The sequence below is a fragment of the Oncorhynchus gorbuscha genome, linkage group LG10, assembly GCF_021184085.1.
Source record: "Oncorhynchus gorbuscha isolate QuinsamMale2020 ecotype Even-year linkage group LG10, OgorEven_v1.0, whole genome shotgun sequence".
In the NCBI taxonomy this organism is placed as follows: domain Eukaryota; kingdom Metazoa; phylum Chordata; class Actinopteri; order Salmoniformes; family Salmonidae; genus Oncorhynchus; species Oncorhynchus gorbuscha.
The window spans coordinates 94,582,181-94,591,888 of NC_060182.1; the positions used below are offsets into that span (position 1 = coordinate 94,582,181).

Below are 9,708 nucleotides of genomic sequence, written 5' to 3' on the forward strand. Positions count from 1 at the left end.
AACCGACCGTGATTGGGAGTCCCTTAGGGCGGCGCACAATTGGCCCTATCATCGTCCCGGGTTTGGCCGGTGTAGGCCGTCATTGTAAATAAGAATTAGTCGTTAACTGACTTGCCTAGTTAATTAAAGGTTAAATAAATAAATAAAATGCTGACAGCAACCCCATATTTCAGCTTGTTTATTTACTAACACTGTGCATCAGTTGGGCTACAGGTGATAATGCTTACTGCTAACAGCAAACCGAATATATGTTTTTATTACTATTTTTTTTTTTTAAGTTAAATAGTCAATAATAATATGATGGATGGTCAAATATGTTAAAAAGAAAGAAGAAAATATTTTAAACATTTGATCAATATGTTATACAGCTCATTTCTGGAGGTGGAAAAGTATCATTTAGGTGGAATCAGCATCATTTTATTTTAATTATTTTTGGAGTAGAATGTCCTCTAAAGTCACTAGAACTGAGCCTCTCAGTCCTCCTACATAAATATGATCCAAGGGAGGGACCCTTGTCCCCTAAAACAAGGAGGGTTTACCCCCACTGCTACACATTTTTCCAAAGGAAACACTTAAAAGACATACCCTCGTCTACCTTATGCCCTTGGGGGAATCCCCGTTGCCATCTTGGAGGGTGGTCCAAATGATTAGCCAATCAAGGGGAGTTTGTAACGTAAGTCCCTCAACCCTCGTTTTTTAGTCGAGTGTGTGAGTGTATAATTATGTTCACTCCGGGCCCTGAAACTCCCCATAATTCAATTCACATCCGCTAAGAAACCATAAAACCAAAACTATAAAAACAACATTAATGGAGAAGTTTTCACACAAGTGTAAATAAAAACAAATGCAAATAAATTAGAAATTGTGCTACTAATGCAGAAACACTTATTTTGGAAGTTGTAGAAATAAAACATTTTTCCTTCAGAAGTTCTAGCTAGGCAGGCTAACGTTAGTTAGCTAATTAATTTGCTAGCTATCATACAGTAGGCAGGCTAACGTTAGTTAGCTAATTAATTTATCATACAGCTAGCTATCATACAGTAGGTGTATATATTAACTATATAATTATTAATAAGTAGACATGCAATTATAATTGACTGTAGCACATATAAAGAACCCACAAGCCACCAGTGGATGAGTGATTTCCGGGCAAGGGCAGTCCATTTAATCATTAAAAATAATTCCTTCCTCCCTCACCCCTCGCCCTCCCTCACCCCTCGCCCTCCCTCACCCCTCGCCCTCCTCACCCCTCGCCCTGCCTCACCCCTCGCCCTGCCTCACCCCTCGCCCTCCTCACCCCTCGCCCTCCCTCACCCCTCGCCCTCGCCCTCACCCCTAGCCCTCCCTCACCCTCCCCTCCCTCACCCCTAGCCCTCCCTCACCCTAGCCCTCCCTCCCCCTCGCCCACCCCTCGCCCTCCCTCACCCCTCGCCCTCCCTCACCCTTCGCCCTGCCTCACCCCTCGCCCTCCCCCACCCCTCGCCCTGCCTCACCCCTCGCCCCTGCCTCACCCCTCGCCCTGCAAGTGTATACTCGTCAGACGTCATGACACGTCATCTGAAGTGTCCACTTCATTTGAGGGCTGAGGGGATAGGGTGTGTCTTTTTAAGTGTTTGAACTGCAGCCACTGTTCTGAATATACCTGACAAACAGGCATGTACATAACCCCTTGTTTTCCTCCTTCTCCCTCCTCTTCCTCTGCTCTGTTCTCTTCATCTCTGCCTCTCTTCCTCTGCCTCTCCTCATCTCTGCCTCTCTTCCTCTGCCTCTCCTCCTCTCCTTCCCTCTTCTTCTCCTCTGTTCTCTTCTTCCTCTCCTTCTCTCTTCCCTCTTCCTTTCCTCTGTTCTCTTCCTCTGCCTCTCTCCTCCTTCCCTCTTCCTCTCCTCTGTTCTCTTCTTCTCTCCCTCTCCTTCCTTCCTCTCCTCTGTTCTCTTCTTCCTCTCCTTCTCTCCTTCCCTCTTCATTTCCTCCTCTGTTCTCTTCCTCTGCCTCTCCTCCTCCTTCCCTCTTCCTCTCCTCTGTTCTCTTCTTCCTCTCCTTCTCTCCTTCCCTCCCTCTGCCGCCTCTTCCCTCTTCCTCTGCCGCCTCCACTCCTTCCCTCTTCCTCTCCTCTTTTCCACTGCCTCGCCTCCTTCCCTCTTCCTCTCCTCTGTTCTCTCCTTCCTCTCCCTCTCCTCCTCTCACTCTTAGCCTCATCTGAGCAGTTTGTCAGATGAGGCAGATGTGAGTGATGAGCGGTGTCTGACAGTGAGGAGATTTCCAGGCTCAGAGGACAGCCCAGGTCCAGGCCTGTTCCCCCGGAGGCTGAGCACCCCAGAGCAGGGCAACAAGGCATGTGTTCATGTATATCTTTTTCTATTACAATGTTTGAATATTTATTATATTCTGTGTGTTTTTTAAATGACATTTATGAAGCTTAAAATGTTAAAGGAATTCCCCAAGTTTGAGGTAATAGGAAATAATAATAAAGGTATTTTAATTGTAAGGCGGAGCATTCTGGTCTGGACTACCTGTCAGCCAGTGGCAGTAGCCCCAATCTGCTATCTACGTCCACAGCCTCAGACCCTGGTAAGGACACACAGACTGTCGCACGCGCACGTGCACACACACACACACACACACACACACACACACACACACACACACACACACACACACACACACACACACACAGAAGGACATGTCCTCACCATGTCCTCTTACAGTATGTCTTGGTCACTTGTTGAATTGATTGAGGATACGACTACTCGAAAATAGAAACAATCTCTTCTATTCCAAGCTATCAGTTATTCAAACAATGTATTTGTCAGTAATTCAAAAGTATTCAAAGGAAAGAAGGTGTATCTAACTGTGGTTCAATACCCTCCGATAGAATCCCGTACGCTAGAGATATGACCCTCGGATAGAATCCCGTACGCTAGAGATATGACCCTCGGATAGAATCCCGTACGCTAGAGATATGACCCTCGGATAGAATCCCGTACGCTAGAGATATGACCCTCGGATAGAATCCCGTACGCTAGAGATATGACCCTCGGATAGAATCCCGTACGCTAGAGATATGACCCTCGGATAGAATCCGTACGCTAGAGATATGACCCTCGGATAGAATCCCGTACGCTAGAGATATGACCCTCGGATAGAATCCCGTACGCTAGAGATATGACCCTCGGATAGAATCCCGTACGCTAGAGATATGACCCTCGGATAGAATCCCGTACGCTAGAGATATGACCCTCGGATAGAATCCCGTACGCTAGAGATATGACCCTCGGATAGAATCCCGTACGCTAGAGATATGACCCTCGGATAGAATCCCGTACGCTAGAGATATGACCCTCGGATAGAATCCCGTACGCTAGAGATATGACCCTCGGATAGAATCCCGTACGCTAGAGATATGACCCTCGGATAGAATCCCGTACGCTAGAGATATGACCCTCGGATAGAATCCCGTACGCTGGAGATATGACCCTCGGATAGAATCACGTACGCTAGAGATATGACCCTCTGATAGAATCCCGTACGCTAGAGATATGACCCTCGGATAGAATCCCGTACGCTGGAGATATGACCCTCGGATAGAATCACGTACGCTAGAGATATGACCCTCGGATAGAATCCCGTACGCTAGAGATATGACCCTCGGATAGAATCCCGTACGCTAGAGATATGACCCTCGGATAGAATCCCGTACGCTAGAGATATGACCCTCGGATAGAATCCCGTACGCTAGAGATATGACCCTCGGATAGAATCCCGTACGCTAGAGATATGACCCTCGGATAGAATCCCGTACGCTAGAGATATGACCCTCGGATAGAATCCCGTACGCTAGAGATATGACCCTCGGATAGAATCCCGTACGCTAGAGATATGACCCTCGGATAGAATCCCGTACGCTAGAGATATGACCCTCGGATAGAATCCCGTACGCTAGAGATATGACCCTCGGATAGAATCCCGTACGCTAGAGATATGACCCTCGGATAGAATCCCGTGCGCTAGAGATATGACCCTCGGATAGAATCCCGTACGCTAGAGATATGACCCTCGGATAGAATCACGTACGCTAGAGATATGACCCTCCGATAGAATCACGTACGCTAGAGATATGACCCTCCGATAGAATCACGTACGCTAGAGATATGACCCTCTGAGTTTTATTCTATAATATAGTCCTAGTCTGTATTTGATAGATATAAGGTCCCAGCTCTGCCCGTCTGTGAGGAAAGCAACCTGTGGTTACCTAGGTTACCCCGTTGGCTCACAGCAAAAACTTGACCTTTTTAAAACACCATTTTCTTGTCGTCCTCGTTGTTTTAGTCAATTACAAAACGACATTTAAAAAAGTGCGACATGTCTGAAGATTACTTTTCAACATTACTTTCTCCCGATAGTTCTCACTACTTAGAAAATGTCATCTTTGTTTAACCCAATTTGTAGGGACGTGGTGTAAAGTACTACTTAAGTAGGGGCGGATATCTGTACTTTACTATTTATATTTTGCCACCTTTGACTTCTCTACATTCCTAACAAAAACAATGTACTTTTTTACTCCATACATTTTCCCTGACACCCAAAAAGTTCTTGTTACATTTGAAATACTTAGCAGGGCAGTAATATGGTCCAATTCACACATTTATCAAGAGAACATCGTTGATCCTCTCTACTGCCTCTGATCTGGAGGACTCACTAAACAGAGAACATCCCTGGTCATCCCTACTGCCTCTGATCTGGGGGACTCACTAAACAGAGAACATCCCTGGTCATCCCTACTGCCTCTGATCTGGAGGACTCACTAAACAGAGAACATCCCTGGTCATCCCTACTGCCTCTGATCTGGAGGACTCACTAAACAGAGAACATCCCTGGTCGTCTCTACTGCCTCTGATCTGGAGGACTCACTAAACAGAGAACATCCCTGGTCATCTCTACTGCCTCTGATCTGGGGTACTCACTAAACAGAGAACATCCCTGGTCATCCCTACTGCCTCTGATCTGGAGGACTCACTAAACAGAGAACATCCCTGGTCATCCCTACTGCCTCTGATCTGGAGGACTCACTAAACAGAGAACATCGTTGATCCTCTCTACTGCCTCTGATCTGGAGGACTCACTAAACAGAGAACATCCCTGGTCATCCCTACTGCCTCTGATCTGGAGGACTCACTAAACAGAGAACATCCCTGGTCGTCCCTACTGCCTCTGATCTGGAGGACTCACTAAACAGAGAACATCCCTGGTCGTCTCTACTGCCTCTGATCTGGGGGACTCACTAAACAGAGAACATCCCTGGTCATCCCTACTGCCTCTGATCTGGAGGACTCACTAAACAGAGAACATCCCTGGTCATCCCTACTGCCTCTGATCTGGAGGACTCACTAAACAGAGAACATCCCTGGTCATCCCTACTGCCTCTGATCTGGAGGACTCACTAAACAGAGAACATCCCTGGTCGTCTCTACTGCCTCTGATCTGGGGGACTCACTAAACAGAGAACATCCCTGGTCATCCCTACTGCCTCTGATCTGGGGGACTCACTAAACAGAGAACATCCCTGGTCATCCCTACTGCCTCTGATCTGGGGGACTCACTAAACAGAGAACATCCCTGGTCATCCCTACTGCCTCTGATCTGGGGGACTCACTAAACAGAGAACATCCCTGGTCATCCCTACTGCCTCTGATCTGGGGGACTCACTAAACAGAGAACATCCCTGGTCATCCCTACTGCCTCTGATCTGGGGGACTCACTAAACAGAGAACATCCCTGGTCATCCCTACTGCCTCTGATCTGGAGGACTCACTAAACAGAGAACATCCCTGGTCGAATCTCTACTGCCTCTGATCTGGGGGACTCACTAAACAGAGAACATCCCTGGTCATCCCTACTGCCTCTGATCTGGGGGACTCACTAAACAGAGAACATCCCTGGTCATCCCTACTGCCTCTGATCTGGGGGACTCACTAAACAGAGAACATCCCTGGTCATCCCTACTGCCTCTGATCTGGGGGACTCCTAAACAGAGAACATCCCTGGTCATCCCTACTGCCTCTGATCTGGGGGACTCACTAAACAGAGAACATCCCTGGTCATCCCTACTGCCTCTGATCTGGAGGACTCACTAAACAGAGAACATCCCTGGTCATCCCTACTGCCTCTGATCTGGAGGACTCACTAAACAGAGAACATCCCTGGTCGTCTCTACTGCCTCTGATCTGGAGGACTCACTGCCGCTAGTTGACCCTCGGATATTCCTTGAATATCGACCCGGGACTTTCACCCTCAGAGTTCTCTGCTAGATTATAAACTGGGTGGTTCAAGATATGACCCTCGGAAAATTTTTAATTTTTAATTTTACCTTTATTTAACCAGGCAAGTCAGTTAAGAACACATTCTTATTTTCAATGACGGCCTAGGAACAGTGGGTTAACTGCCTGTTCAGGGGCAGAACGACAGATTTGTACCTTGTCAGAATCCCGGTTTGAACTGACGCAACCTTCTGGTTACTAGTCCAACGCTCTAACCACTAGGCTACGCTGCCGCCAATGCCCTGATTGTCTGACAGCTACGCTATATCCAACCCGTATACCATTGGGTATGACAAATCATTTATTTTTACTGCTCTAATTACATTGGTAACAAGTTCCTAATAGGCACTTTGTGCTTGTGAGATATATGGCTAATATACCACGGCTAAGGGCTGTATCCCGTAAGAATAGCCCTTGCCCGTGGTATATTGGCCATATACCATACCACCTGGGCCTAACTGCTCAAATTTAACCCTCAGAGATTTCTATGCTAGAATATAACTCTAACCCCCCCCTCCCACTTGCTATGATGATGATGATGATGATGATATGTGGTTGTTCTTGTGACTCTGGTTAAGGACATCTGCTAAAGGACTCAAATGTAAATGTGACTTTGTTTGACTTTCACCAGATCCCGATGACGGCGTGAACGGAGAGAATCAACATTAGTGCTCTCCCCAGCCGACCACAGAGGACGGAGAAGAAAGATCTACCTTGTGAGTACATACTTCCTGGGCGAACGTCTTTTCAGCAAGTATTCAAACGCCATTGACTGTTTCCACATTTTGCTACGTTACAATTTATTCTAGAAATGAATCAGATGTAACAAAAACATGTTCCTCATAAATCTACACACATCCCATAAGGACACAGCAAAAAAACATGTTCCTCATAAATCTACACACATCCCATCACTGCCTGCTGCTCAAACATACCCTTGTAAAACTGACCATCCTCACTAAACAATCCTGGACTTTGCCGATCTGTCATTTACAAAATAGCCTCCAATACCCTATCTGGGGGACTCAACAAATTGGTCATGCAGTCTATCTGGACAGTGCAATCCGTTTTGTCACCAAAGCCCCTGGTATACTACCCACCATCTGGGACCTGTAAACGCATCCCGTTGGCTGGCCCTCGCCTCATGATCTGGGGTACTCCAAACCCACTGGCTCCATGTCATCTACACACATCCCATAAGGACACAGCAAAAAACATGTTTATATAATTTGGTTGTAAATGTATGAATAATTAAAACAGAAATAACATATTTTAACAGTAGGAATCTGATGCATCTTCTGCTGACGTCTTTCTACCCCTGGTGTCGTGTTTCTACCCCTGGTGTCGTGATTTCTACCCCTGGTGACGTGTTTCTACCCCTGGTGACGTGTTTCTACCCCTGGTGTCTGTGTTTATACCCTGGTGACGTGTTTCTACCCCTGGCAACGTGTTTCTACCCCTGGTGACGTGTTTCTACCCCTGTTGACGTGTTTCTACCCCTGGTGACGTGTTTCTACCCCTGGTGACGTGTTTCTACCCCTGGTGACAGTGTTTCTACCCCTGGTGACAAATGTTTATTTTTACCCCATTGGTGACGTGTTTCTACCCCTGGTGTTTGTGTTTCTACCCCTGGTGACGTGTTTCTACCCCTGGTGACTGTTTCTAACCCCTTTCTATGACGTGTTTCTACCCCCCTCCCACTTGTGATGATGTTTCTGACCCCTGGTGACGTGTTTCTACCCCTGGTGACGTGTTTCTACCCCTGGTGACGTGTGTCTACCCCTGGTGACGTGTTTCTACCCCTGGTGACGTGTTTCTACCCCTGGTGACGTGTTTCTACCCCTGGTGACGTGTTTCTACCCCTGGTGAATCAGATGTTTCTACCCCTGGTGTCACAGTGTTTCTACCCCTGGTGTAAATGTGAATAATTAAAAACTAACCCTGGTGACGTGTTTCTACCCCTGGTGACGTGTTTCTACCCCTGGTGACGTGTTTCTACCCCTGGTGTCGTGTTTCTACCCCTGGTGACGTGTTTCTACCCCTGGTGACGTGTTTCTACCCCTGGTGACGTGTTTCTACCCCTGGTGACGTGTTTCTACCCCTGGTGACGTGTTTCTACCCCTGCTGACGTGTTTCTACCCCTGGTGACGTGTTTCTACCCCTGGTGTCGTGTTTCTACCCCTGGTGACGTGTGTCTACCCCTGGTGACGTGTTTCTACCCCTGGTGACGTGTTTCTACCCCTGGTGTCGTGTTTCTACCCCTGGTGACGTGTGTCTACCCCTGGTGACGTGTTTCTACCCCTGGTGACGTGTTTCTACCCCTGGTGTCGTGTTTCTACCCCTGGTGACGTGTGTCTACCCCTGGTGACGTGTTTCTACCCCTGGTGACGTGTTTCTACCCTGGTGTCGTGTTTCTACCCCTGGTGACGTGTTTCTACCCCTGGTGACGTGTTTCTACCCCTGGTGACGTGTTTCTACCCCTGGTGACGTGTTTCTACCCCTGGTGACGTGTTTCTACCCCTGGTGTCGTGTTTCTACCCCTGGTGACGTGTTTCTACCCCTGGTGACGTGTTTCTACCCCTGGTGACGTGTTTCTACCCCTGGTGACGTGTTTCTACCCCTGGTGTCGTGTTTCTACCCCTGGTGTCGTGTTTCTACCCCTGGTGACGTGTTTCTACCCCTGGTGACGTGTTTCTACCCCTGGTGACGTGTTTCTACCCCTGGTGACGTGTTTCTACCCGTGGTGACGTGTTTCTACCCCTGGTGACGTGTTTCTACCCCTGGTGTCGTGTTTCTACCCCTGGTGTCGTGTTTCTACCCCTGGTGTCGTGTTTCTACCCCTGGTGACGTGTTTCTACCCCTGGTGACGTGTTTCTACCCCTGGTGACGTGTTTCTACCCCTGGTGTTGCGCTTGGAGAAAGAGCTCTATTTTTATGTCATCCGACCAAAAGAAACCAGTTTTCAATCCAAGTGTCGATGTCGTTTTTAGTCAACTCCGGGCGTCTTACATTTTGTCGGATGACACAGAAAATAAAGCTCTTTGGCCAAGCAAACCAGTGGTGGATTTGGCGTCGAAATGAAAACGCATAAAAGCAGATGGGGGGGGGGAAATAAAAACATACATACTGTGAAATATGATGGTGGATCTTGTTAAAACGAAGAACGTAGAAGACTATGCTAACATAATGACACCGAGTCTTCATCCCAAAATGGTAACCTCTTCACTATAAAGGGGATAACTGTATAGGAACGGTGTGTAATTGGAGACGCAGACGATGAAAGGGTGCTTGAAGTAAACAGTCAAAATGCGGACCAGCACTAGGCTTACAGTCCCTGGTTCGAATCCAGGCTGTATCACACCCGGCCGTGATTGGGAGTCCCATAGGGCGGCG

At 47.7% G+C, this 9,708-nt stretch overlaps 1 pseudogene; it reads left to right on the top strand.

The window, feature by feature from the left end:
• The window catches only part of LOC124046990, a 142,414-nt pseudogene that overhangs the window by 95,657 nt on the left and 37,049 nt on the right, over positions 1 to 9,708 (top strand).